This window comes from Cynara cardunculus (assembly GCF_001531365.2).
Source record: "Cynara cardunculus var. scolymus isolate 2C chromosome LG 8, CcrdV1, whole genome shotgun sequence".
NCBI classification, from domain to species: domain Eukaryota; kingdom Viridiplantae; phylum Streptophyta; class Magnoliopsida; order Asterales; family Asteraceae; genus Cynara; species Cynara cardunculus.
In genome coordinates this window covers 16,451,604-16,462,761 of record NC_037535.1, presented here as the reverse complement: position 1 = coordinate 16,462,761, position 11,158 = coordinate 16,451,604, and the positions used below count along the sequence as shown (strand labels likewise).

Here is an 11,158-nt window from a genome sequence, read left to right as displayed (position 1 = left end):
TCATCCATGCATTTTACCTGTGCATATAATCAATCTCATATATTAATATGCACATTATCATATATTCACACAATAATTACATAAATATTACCTCAACTGTTGCTGCCTTAAATCCCGATTATCACAATACTGATCTTTTTTTCTAAAATCTTAAAACCATCACTGAATCTTTTCTTATTCAGTGATCAAAATGTTTTAAAAGAAATGTTTCAATGTTTCCTTCTATCACTGAACCTCATAAGTAAATTATATCTTTAACGTATTTTTACTCGTCTTTTCTTAAAACAAAACTATCGCTGAATCTTTCCTATTTAGTGATCAAAATGTTTTAAAGGTGAAATAATTTAGTGTTTCTCTCTCACTGAAATCCTTCAGCTAATGTATCTTACTTCTAAGATAAGTTATTCTTTTCTTAACTTAAAACTATCACTGAAATTTCTTATTCAGTGATCCTTTGTTTTAAAAGAATCTCAAACCCTCACTGAACTCTTCTCTTATTCAGTGATCTTTTAAAAGAAAATAATAATGAACGGTCATATTGTTATAACATCATTAATCTTTTTATTTAAATGAACTTGATACGTGTGTGTTCCTCTTACACACGCGACCCATTTGTATTCCATCCAATCACACGATGTGACGTGCAAAGTTTTTCATCATTGAGCATATTTTCGAATAGTCATTTTCCCTCTCTCTTCTTTCTCTCTTATCCTACCTATAAATACATGAGATACTCTGTCATATTTCTCTCTACGCTTACAAAAACTCTTAAGAACTTTTGCTCTCAAGACTTTATGCAAGCAAGAACTCAAGATCTTCCATAACCTTCAAATTGTTTTCTTTTCTTACTAAACAAAACAACTTGGTAATCTTTTAATATTTGGTTGTTCTTCTTCTTCGAAACCTTTTTTGATATTTAAGAACTTTCTTCCTTCTTTTAAATACAAACAAATAGGTTAGAGAATCATTCTTATTCTTGATCTTAACCTAAGTTTCTAAAAACTTAATCTACTTGAAAAACCCTAAACTTTTTTTGGATTTTTTAAAAGAAGTTTTTCTTTCAAAACTTATCCATATAGTGCCTTTCTAACAAATTCTTTGTTACTTCTTCCTTTTTGTTCTTACTTTCTTATTACATAAATGGCTGCAAAGAACGTTTACTTCTCAATGGAAGAAATCTCCTTCAAGCCAAACAACCACGTTGGTTTGCTCGAGATACCTGCAAAGAAAACAATTTTGATATTAATTTGGAGCCTAGATTTCTATTTGATCAATTGATGCAGCTAACCAGCTATCCCTATGCTGCATCATCAAGACAATTTCTTGTTGCAATTCAAGGGAAATTTAAAATTTGGCAAAATGGTTCCTGCAATAGTTTTTGCTTATGTATTAAAAAGGTATGTCTACAACAATGCATCTTGCAAAAAGATGAAGTTTGGTTCTTCAATGCTTGGAAACCAAATAAATATGATAGATGTTGTTGGAGACTCTGATCAATTTTTCTGTCAGGCCCCCTGCCTGTATCTAGTTACCATTCGATGTTTCTTCAAACAACTGATCATCATCGAAACAGTCATATGTTTGAAACTGTCATTTTCACCATTGAAAGGATTCAAGTTCGTCGCTTTCTTCAAGGGTATGGCTGGATTTCCATTCAATCGGGTTGCTTGTGTGATTCTATGGCTGGCGATGGCGATTGGGTTAAAACCCTAGAGATCGATGTGAGTTTGCCTGAAATTATTGGGATTGGTTATGGGGAATCTAAAATCGAACAGGATGAGATGATTATGAAGCGAAAGCGATTAGGAACCATTGTTGGATGCAGGGAAAATCATCGATTTGATCATATGCTCTTCAAGATTAACTGTTCTTCACATGGGTATGCCAAAGAGGAGACTACTGTTAGTTTCATTCTTGGTGTTGCTGATAGAAAGTCCACGAGTTTTATTGGATTTGGATTACACAAAATGGATCTAAATCTGGGCCAACAAAAAAGGTTCATTTTGATTAGGAAACCTTAGGCTCGTATCTTATTATGGTGGACTTCTACAAAATTTGTTGTTTGGGCTTATTTTTCATGGAGCGATAAGGGTCCTTGTAAAAAGAAAATTTGGGATTTAGTTAAGTCCAAGTTCTACATGGATCTAAATAGAAATGATATTTGGATATGGGTTGGAATAAAGGTGTTGGGGGCATTACTAAAAATGAGGTTCTGGATTGGGCTTGGAGTAAAGGTGGTGATTGTAAGGCTAATGAAGATTGGATTACTGCTGCGCTTCAACAGCATGGGCCTAAGTATGCTTATTGGGATATCTACCCCATTAATCATATGGATTCTTGTCCTTTTGGGATTATAAGGAGTTTTTTAGTGATTCTTTGTTTTCCTGTAATAGGCTCCTTCTTTGTGTATTTCCGGAACATTTTCGTGGAATGCATTTATGTTTCCTTCTTGAGGTATGCCCCTCGTAATTGTACTTTTCATTTAAATGAATAAATTTTTCCGGGGTTCCATCTCCTTTTCCAAAATAAAAGACACCTGCAAACAAGGCACAGTTTGCAGACGCATCCAGGTTCCTCAAGAACTCTGTGCTAGAACATGCCATTTCTTTCAAGCCGATCATGGTCAAGGAATTCTTTCAGCAGTTCTGGTTCACTGCTGAACCCAAGGAAGAAAAATACAAGGCTGGGAACACGGTTGAGAAGATCTCCTTCACCTTCAATCGGATGACTGTCAGTTTTAGTGTCCCAACCGTCAGGGTTGCACTTCATCTTCCAGGGTTGCACAATCAAATCTAGGCCTCACGCGTCACCCTGAACATAGGCATTTCAGTGATTAGGCAACTCAAAGTTAACTACGCTCAGTTGATATTCGACGACCTGGTGTTGAAGCTGAACAAGGGCCAACGTGAGAAGGTGGTGCCCTACACCTATTTCCTAAACAGTATTCTTGCAAAGATCTTCGGCAACAACTACCCCATTGAAGGAAATATGCCCATCTTTCGGCTTGGTTATAGGATTCTAGACCATAAGTCCAAGCCGACAAACATTGGTCTCCTCATTCCTATGATGGAAATTGCCAATGGCTCCTCTCCCCTACCTGCTTCTTCTTCTTCTTCTTCTTCTTCTTCTTCTTCTCTTCAATAAGTATGATTGGGACAAACCCTCCTTAGTCTATCCCGACCACCACCACCTTATCATCTAAGAGGACACAATCTCAAGCCAATCTTGGTCCTTCAATGATGGCCAAGAAAGCCAAAAAGGGGCAAACCACATCCCTAGGGGGAACCTCTCAACCAGTCTCAGCTATTGAAGATAGCCTTACCACTGAGGCACTCTCTTTACCGTCCCAAGATCTTCAGTTCTCTATTCAAACATTGTCGTACATGTGGCCACTCTCCGAACCACTTCAGTGACCCGAATCACTGAAAGTGTGAATATCAACATTGACACTGTTGAACACCCACATTCTCTCTCAGCCATTCTTTCTTCTCTCTCTCTCTCTCTCTCCCTTGGTCTCTATCACTCATGCTGATGATCCATCAGTGGTTGTTCCAACTGGTGGTGAATCACTCACCACAGAACCTGAGGTCGCTTCTATCAAGGTGCCTCAGATACTTGTTGCCTCTCCTCAAAAAGGCACATGTGCAAAAACCATTGTTAATCCTTTAGATGACATTGAGGACCCCTCAGGTACTCTCTTACCCTACCCTTCTTTATTTTCAACTAATTTAGAGCTCTCTTATGCTCAAGTTTCTCCTCTTTTTACACGTCTTTCTGGAACTGAACCCACAGCCATGGAGACTGACGTCTATGACATGGATGATGATGTCAAACTTCTATTGCCCGTTGTGGCCACCGTCCTTGACAAGATGGACGAGGTTCAAAAGGAAATGTCATGAAGGAAGACCTTACTCACGACATCTATGCTATCAAAGCTAAGGTCTGTAAAGTAAAGGAAATGCTATCTAAAGTCTGAGCCAACACGGAGGCGGGTTGCTGCTCTCACCAACAGAGCCAAAGAAGCCCAGGCTCAGCTCACCAGACATGGTGAGCTGTTTCATCAAATCTTCCAGCTCTTGCAGCAACTGGCCCCAGTCCCTGAACCTACATTCACTGCATTTGACTGTCAGCACTTGGAGCGGGTGGTCGAGATCAATCTCATGCAAGCTGAGGCTCTCTCCAACCTAAAGCAATGCATTAAAGACATTTCCTTAAGTCTTTATGATCTCACCTAATATCTTGATAATGACAAAGAGGGGGGAGAAAGAAAAAAGTGAGAAAATTACCATGGAGAATGCTAGTGATGCTGCTACTACTGATGAAGGCCTTGCTGTTTTCCCTCATGCAGATGTTATCCCTGCCATTGAAGATGCCATCATAACTAAAGAAGCTGAAGCTGAGGATGATGATGATGTCGTGATAGCTCTGGCCACTCATGAAAACCTTCCTTCCACCTATGCATTGCAAGATGTTGGTGATGAGGAAGATAATGAAGAGGAAGATGAGGATGAAGAGCCTCAGATCCCTGACGCTGGACAAAACCTTGGAGACGACGATGATGAAGACTTCACCATCCAAGACCAGCTCAGAAGGGTGTCTCCCTTAGGGAACCGGCTTCCCAGGGGGAGAGAAAGTCATGGAACCAGCACTCATAAAAAAAAGTGGCTGAAGAAGGGAATCTTGCCATTTTCTTCAAGGAAATCGATCTAACAAAGGTAGCTCAATGCTCCAGTTTCGTGCCCTTTTCTTAAGAATCTGAACCATCTTCTCTTCTACTCACTGTACCAACAAACCCTTGTGGTCCTCCAAATGAAAAGATAACTAACATTCCAACATCTAGCGTTGATAAGGACCAAAGGATGATTCAGCTGAGAAGTTAGCTTGACCAAAACAGAGTAAAAATCCTTATTCGTACCTTTGGTTGTAATGAGTTCGACTTCCTCACCGATGTTGAATGAGAAGAAGCCCTGAAAGCCAAAGAAGAGTTGAGCATTCAACGTCAACAAATGAAGTACAGCTTAGAGTTGGCCAAGTCTCTAGTTGTCCAATCTCTGGCTAAAGGGAAACTCAAGAAGAATAATCTAGTCAAAGCTTTGGCCCAGCTGCTATCACAAGCTGAACGAGAACATCAACGGGCGTTGACATTGAAAGAACGAGACCTAAAATGGTGCAATGAAAGGATAAATAAAAGAATAAGTCCCCACAAGATATCAAATGTCACTATTAGTGGAAGGATGAAGGATAGTGGACTCCTCATTTCTTAGGTCATCTTCAGATGAGAAACAAGATGTTGTCACTGAATACCCTTTTTATCTTGGGCAATATGGCTTCAATGAATGGCTGCAGATTCGACAGGCTATTCAGCGTTCAAAGTCAAAGCATAAGTGGGTGATTGAAGATATCTTGAATGAATTATTCAAGAAGGTGTCCAAGATCATTAAAGTCCCTCCTTTTCCGGAGAAGCCTCTCTCCAAAAGAAAATACCTTTCAGATCCTTAAGATGGACCATCCCACAAGAATGAACACGAGACTAAATTGTATTTGGATGAAATCCTGAATGATCGAAATAAGCTGGATCTCTCAAAGTTGAACCTAACACTACCAGTGAATGGTCCCTACATACCCAACATTGTGCACGTGAAACTTGAGTTTGGACTCATATTCATTTACTATGATGGTGAATACAGCTTCCAACGAGTATTCGAGTTCCACCTCTGTTTGATAGATCATTTGGAGTATCTCAGGACTTGGCTAGATAATGATATCTATGGAGAGATGATGGAACACAAGATTAGAAAGGAGATGCTGAGACGCAAGAAGCTCGGAGAAGATGTACCTGGCTATATCAACTTTAGCGACTTAGTTTAGACGTGCTTTCTGTCTTGTAATCTTTATTTTTTTTCTTTACTTTTAATGTATAACCTGTATGTAATAGGTCTACCAATACTGACAAAAGACTTGTAATATTTTCCTTTGTTTAAATATTCAATGAAATCAGTGGCTCACTGAAAAAGATCCTTGAAAAGAGTAAAAGGGACAAGTATTTATGAGTTCCAGTACTCTTACATTCACTGACAACTCTCTAGTCAGTGAGTATGCTTTCAGTTTCAGTTATCATTATTATGTCAGTTTATCCTTGAGCATGTAATCCTTTACAACTTTAAGTAAAATTTCATAAGTAAACTATATCACTGTAAAAAAAATCTCAAAACAGTTAATAGGGACAAGTATATTACTAGAACCTTTTCTCCTTATTGATGTAACTAAAGCAATTTTCTTTATGTTGCTTTGTCATCATCAAATAAGGGGAGATTGTTGATCATCTCTCTCAATGATTTGATGATGATTCTTTTATCTATTAAAGTGTATTATTTATGTTATTTAGTTTCAGCGATCTTCATTGAGTCTGTTCAGTGATCATTGAACATGCATTGTAATTTATTCAGAGACCAATAGACTTCAAGAACACAAAACTCACACCACATATCCTTCAGTGATGTCGAAGACAGAAACTAAATATTAGAGACCAGCAAGTTCGTGATTTGAAGCGGTGTTCAGTGATAACAAGCTCGTCTACAAATGTGTACAGTCTGTACAAGATTCAGCAAACACTGATGAGACCTTTCAGCGTCATTCCAGTGTTTAGTGATCAAATGAATCTTGTTAAGCAAGATTGTTTTTGTCTTATCCTTTACACGCAAAGGACAAAACCATAACTTTCTAAGTATAGCATAGTACAGAGCCACTCCTTTGTCTCTAAACGTGCTTACCTAGTTTATGAAAGAGGACGGCTCATATACAGCCAAAAGAACTGTTAGCAAAGGACAAGATTTCCTCTTAAAACATGCCACGTGTCTTATAGCTTCTGAAGTGCATTTAATGCAATGGATATAAATAACTGAGTGGCTCTCCTCTCAATTATCATCTTCCTCACTAATAACTTACCCAAGAAGTTAGTTCTTTCTGTACTATCTGTCTAAAGAGAATGACCCACTTTAACAAGTGAAGAGCACATTTATTCTTACCTTATTTCTTGTAGAAAAACTTTTCTTATTGCTATATGTATTTTGTGTGTATTTTAGACTGTTTAGATAAGTTTTGTATCCTATATCTTCCGTAAAAAAATCTATAAAATTTATATTGATCTTCTTTACCAATATATAATTTTTAAAAGTGAAAGTTATTATGTTTGTATTCATCCCCCCCCCCTTCTACAAACTATTACCTAAAAACTCTTGTAGATCCGACTGGGACCAACATTCTTTAATATGGAAGTACTTCACATATGTCACCATCCTATACAGGTTTGTCTTGTTTTTCTAACCTAGACAAATGGTCAGCCACTTGATTATCCATATCCTTCATGTTAATGATTTCCAAATCTAACTCTTGTAGCAACAAGACCCACCTTATTACCCTGGGTTTTGCATCTTTTTTAGAAATGAGATATTTAATAGCATAATGATCAGTATGAACAATTACCTTAGTCCCCATCAAGTATGATATGAATTTCTTAAAGGCAAAAACCAGAGCTAATAGTTTCTTTTCAGTAGTGGTGTAGTTGATTTGAGTTTCATTGATTATAAATTGGGTAGAAAATCTTTTCTTTCTTTTAGCCTAAAACAGCTCCTACTGCCCAGTTACTAGCATCACACATTATTTCAAAAGGTTGAGACCAATCGGGTGTAACCACTATACAGGTGGTGTCTAATGCTTCTTTTAAGATTTTAAAAGCCTTTTTGCAATCTTCATTAAAATTGAAGATATAACCATGTTGTAGTAGTAAACAAAGTTTTGAAATTCTGGAAAAATCCTTTATGAACCTCCTACTAAAACCCGCATGCCCTAAAAAACTTTTGATTCCTTTCACTGTTGGTTCAGGTGATTTCTCAATCACCTCCAACTTTGCTTTATCAACTTCAATGCCTCTTTTGGATATGAGACGTCTTAACACAATTCCCTCTTTAACCATAAAGTGGCATTTTTTCCAATTTAAAACCAATTATGTTTCTCCATATCTTTCAAGACATTTTTTTCAAGGTTTTGTAAACATGGGTCATATGATGTCTCATATACAGAAAAATCATCCATGAAAATTTCCATGGAGTATTCCAACATGTCAGAAAAAAAATGAACATCATACACCTTTGGAAAGTGGCAGGAGCATTAGATAAACTAAAAGGAATTCTTCTAAAGGCAAAAGTTTCGTAGGGGGCATGTGAAAGTGGTCTTTTTTTATCATATAGAGTTATGTCAATTTGATTGTAACCGGAGTAGCCATCTGGTCAATGAAGGATATTAGAAAATGATCTTTTTAAGTAGATTTGTTAAAGCCTTCTGTAATCCATACAAATCCTCCAAAGTAACACTATCCTAGTAGGTATAAGATCATTTTCTCATTTTGTAACACAATAACTCCTCCTTTGTTGGGTACACACTATACAAGACTGACATAAGAACTATTGTAATAGGATAGATTATGCCAACATCCAACCATTTTAGAATTTTCTTTTTTACAACCTCCTCTATCACAAGATTAAGACTTTTATGAGGCTCAACGGAGTTGAAAATCTTATCTTCCAAAATGATTTTATGTTGACAAATTGTAGGTCTTATGCCCTTCAAATTAGCAATGGTCCATCTTATGGCTTTGGTATGGAGTTTCAGCATGTTGACCAACTTTTCTTCTTGATCTAATTCTAATTATGATGAAATAGTGACTGGAAACTTCCTTGGGTCTCCTAAAAAGACATACTTCAAATGTGAGGGAAGTTGTTTCAACTCTAGGTTTGGAGCAACTTCTAAAGAAGGAACAAGGGTTTTCCTATCCTCGGTCCCTAACACTTCAAAAGCAACAAATTCCTGTGGTGATTCTATATCCTCAAATTATGTTTCTTCTTCATTACTATCAAATTTAACTATCCCTAAAATTTCCCCCAAACTTTTTTCTTGACACCAAGATTCTATCAAACTCGAGGTTGAACACTCTTCCCTTTCTTTGGGGTACCTATGGGAATTAAACACATTGAAAGTCACTTTTTGGTCTTGGACTCTCATTTTCAACTCTCCCTTGTACACATTTGTTAGTATTCTCTCAATACTTAAAAAAGGTCTTCCTAAAATTATAGGGATGTCTTTGTCAGCTTCAAAGTCTAAAATGATAAAATCAGCTGAAAGATAAAATTCTCAACCTGAACTACGACATCCTTAATTTTTCCTTTAAGGTAGGCTATGGACTTGTTAGCTAATTGGAGTGTAACTATGGTGGGTCTAACTTCACCTATGCCTAGAGTGTTGAAAACAAATAGCGGCATAAGGTTTATACTAGCACCAAAGCCACATAATGCCTTTCCTATTTATTTTCCTCCTATTGAACAAGGTATACCAGGGTCTTTGCACTTAGGAGGTATTGGACAACAAAGCATTATACCCTTCAATTAGAGCTACAATCTCATACTCAATCAACTTTTTCTTTTTGCTCAAAATGTCTTTTAGAAATTTTGCATAACTTGCCATTTGTTCAGTGGCTTCCACCAAAGGTATGTTTATATGCAACTACTTAAAAATATCAAGAAACTTTTTAAAATCCAACCATTCTTTTTGATTCCTTAACCTTTACGGGTAAGGAATGTAAGGTGTAACTGGAGTAGAAGATGTGTTCTTTTGAAGTGTAGGTGCTAAAGGGGTCTACAAAACAAGTTCCACTATGGGTTTATTCTGAGATGGTATTTCAGGACTTACAACTAGACTGCCACCAGAGTGTGACAAATCCACAATAATCCTATCTTGGGGTTTCTACACTGGTATGATTTATTAGGGAACAACAAGGGAAAATTTGACTTTTCTGGAATGGTTGTGGTATCAATGGGCGTACTTGGAATTTTTGGCCTAGTAATATCACAAGACAGTTTGATTGGTAAACTAACAGAAGTTGATGTTGTGTGATTCTTTTTAGGCTATGCTTTGTTTGCTTTTTCTGACTCTTTTTGTATGTTTTCTAGTAAATTCTTTCCACTCCTCAAAGTTACAACCTTAACATGCTCTTTTTCAACCCTCTGAGGTGTCTTGGTATCACTGGGTAGGGATCGGCCAAGTCTTTTCCTCATTTCTAAAGCTATTTGGCCCATCTGTGTTTCAAGATTTTGATTGATGTTTGAGTTTAGGTCATAAACCCTTTCATCATTATTTCCAAAGAAGTAGATTCTTTGGCATGCTGATTGGGTATTTGTTGGAAAGACGGTTGTTGATGTTGGGATTGAAAATTAGCCTGTTGGTTGTTTTGAGTGCCTTGGTGTGACAGTGAGTGAAAATTGGATTGTTCTTATGGTTGAAAATTGGACTGTCCTTGCAATTTTGGTATTGGTGGGTTAAAAGCTAGAGTATGTCAAGAAAAATTTGAATGTTGTCTCATCCAGGATTATAAGTTTGTGAAAAAGGTCCACTCTTGTTGTTACTGACATAATTTACTCGTTCAGGATTTCCATAGCATTGCTCAAAAGAGTGGTCATCACTATAGTACACACATTGTACAAAAAGAATAGTAGGCATAGAGGTAGGGGTCTCTAACTACACATGGGTTAGTGGTTAGATTTTTAATCAGAGAAGTCATTATTAGTAAACTGAGCTATTAATGTTGTGTAAGCATCTACCTCATGTATCCCTGTTGTTTTTCTAGGTACTAATGCACTTGGGTCTGCCCAGTGTCCATTATTGTTGAAAATCTTTCCAAGTATGTCAAAACCTCATTATAGGTACCAAATGTGAAAGATCCGTTTGTACTAGCATCAAACATTTGTTTAGCAACAGTATTTAAACCATTGTATTAAACGTCTCTAGCTGTATGCAATAAGGAATGTTATGTGTGGGCATTTTCTCAGTAGCTTTTTGTACCTTTCCCATGCATCAGGAACTGATTCATCATCTATTTGTTTAAAAGTGCAAATTTCATATTTGGATTCAACATTCCTTATGGGTGAAAAATATTTTTTTTAAATTTTCTCCATCATTTGATTCCATTTAGTCACTGAATCCGGTTGTAGAGAATTATACCAAGCTCTAGCCCTATCTCTTAGTAAAATTGGAAAAAGTTTTAGTCTTAAAGCATCGTCTGTGACTCTAGGGATAGTGAATGAATTTGTGATTTCCATGTAAGATCTCA

The 11,158-nt window shown here is 37.0% G+C and overlaps 1 non-coding gene across 1 annotated transcript; it reads left to right on the top strand.

Annotated features, from left to right (window-relative positions):
- The first annotated feature begins 10,852 nt into the window (after nucleotides 1–10,852).
- On the top strand, nucleotides 10,853–10,958 carry LOC112517499. The gene has a single exon (XR_003069695.1). It is a non-coding gene; the product is annotated as a small nucleolar RNA R71 (small nucleolar RNA).
- The last annotated feature ends 200 nt before the right edge of the window (nucleotides 10,959–11,158 follow it).